At 57.0% G+C, this 1848-nt stretch overlaps 1 protein-coding gene across 1 annotated transcript in view; it reads right to left on the bottom strand.

The window, feature by feature from the left end:
• LOC104496009 (patatin-like phospholipase domain-containing protein 1) overlaps window positions 1-1848 on the bottom strand; it is an 8367-nt gene that overhangs the window by 5764 nt on the left and 755 nt on the right. The gene's annotated exons all lie outside the window — the stretch shown is intronic.

Raw genomic sequence — 1848 nt, forward strand, 5'->3', positions numbered from 1 at the left:
CGGAGGGGGTGACCCCCCCCCCCCCCCCCCCCCCCGCTTAGGGGTAATACCCCACCGTGGAGGTTAAACTCCTGCAGCAAAACGCTCATCTGCCCCCCAGTGCTGCAGAGAGCCATCCTGGTGCCTGGGTGGGCTCCCCAGGACCCTGCAGGGCACGGAGCCGCGACTTTGTAGGAGAAGAAGGTTCCGGGGCTGTCTCGTGAGAGCTCTCTAACAGCCTGGACAGACAGACGGATTAGACGGGCTGTCCTGGAGGCAGCTGGAGCCACGCAGGTATTAAGAGGGGTTATAAATGTTTGAGCGGATGCTCAGGCCATGTGGTGTCACGTAACGCCTGGCGGGTTCACGCAGGGTCGTCAGGGATGCTGAAAGAGCCGGAGACACCACAGGCAGGTGATCACCCGCAGTGCCCTGTCTGGCTGCTCCGTGCCCTGGAAACGGGGGAAAACCTGCAGAAACCACTGGCAGGCTGATGGTTGTGGGGTGAGAGCCACACACACACACCCCCCCCAGCTTTGGGGCTTTGCCTCTGGACGGGGCTTTGACACGAGGCGAGCAAGGGGTGCCCCTGACATGCAATGCTGTGCCTGTCCCCACCTGCGCCAACTTGCTGGTGGCAAGCATGTGCCCAGGAGGTGACCTGAAGGGTGGCAGAGGGCAGGCTGGCTCAGAGATCTCAGAGCTACTCACACAGGCCGGGTCAGGGCGGTCAGAGCGGGGGCCAGGTACTTGACCGCAGCCACCCCATGGGAAATGCCACCAGAGCCAAGCACACCTTTAACCCTTTCTTCGCCCCAATCCTCCTCAACGAGAATTTGACCGAGTTTGTGCCACGTTATTCTCCCTATTAGAAACTCAACCAGAGTCATCACTGCCCGGAAGGTCTCTTCTTCCCCTGGGGAAGATGGTTTGGGCACAAGAACATCTCAGCACCTCTAAGTGGTGGTACCTGCCACCGCCGGTGAAGCAAACCCCCAGTTCAGCACTGGTGCCTGCAGCAAGAGCAGTTACCAAACTGGTTCATACCAACTCCATCCCATTACACCAGCTTGAGGAACCAGAGAGGAAGGTTTGGGGGCCTTCGCTAATTTGTAGAGGGGTTCATCCCCACATGGGCAGAAAGGTTCCTTCCTGCTCTGTCCAAATATGTTTGCCAAAGTTTCAAATTAATTTTTAGCTCCAGCAGAGTGGTTTTAGCTTCCACCAGGGGCTTCGGGAACTGCCTGTTTCCTCCCTCAGTCATTTCCTGCCTTGGTCATTATTTGGACCCAGAAAGCCCCGCTCCTCCTCAGTGTCCCCATTACTCGAAGAGGGGCTTGGCTCAGCCCTCCGAGACTTAAGTCTTGTGTACGCTTGTTTACACACAGACACTAATTGGAAATTTGGGAGGATGTGATTATTAAAAGTGGATTAACTGCTCTGAATTAATTCTGCACATGGAGGATCTTATTGCTAGGGGGGGGCCGTTTCCGTACTCTAAAGAGATTCAGCATAAAACCTCTTTGGCAGCAATAAGAGAACTCAGCCCCAGGCGGGAGCAGGGACTGCCAAGGGGAAAGGTGCTCAGCAGCCTGGAAACGGGAATCCTGCCACATCGCCCCTTGTCCTGGGAAGGCGGAGTGCGGGACAACCCAAAGAACATGCAGACAGGGCTGTCAGCTCTTGTGGTGCCCAGGTGACTGCCTCCCGGGTCCCTTTGTCGCTAAGGATGCCAAGGGACCTGATCCCCAGGGAACGAGTGGGCTTTACTCGGGCACATCCACCCACCGCGGCAGCGCAGAGTTGCTCCGGGACACATCCCGGTGCTTCTTATACCTTGCAGCAGAAGAGAAGGAAACCTGCTCCTTC

Source organism: Buceros rhinoceros, unplaced genomic scaffold (assembly GCF_000710305.1).
Source record: "Buceros rhinoceros silvestris isolate BGI_N320 unplaced genomic scaffold, ASM71030v1 scaffold31250, whole genome shotgun sequence".
Taxonomy (NCBI): Eukaryota; Metazoa; Chordata; class Aves; order Bucerotiformes; family Bucerotidae; genus Buceros; species Buceros rhinoceros.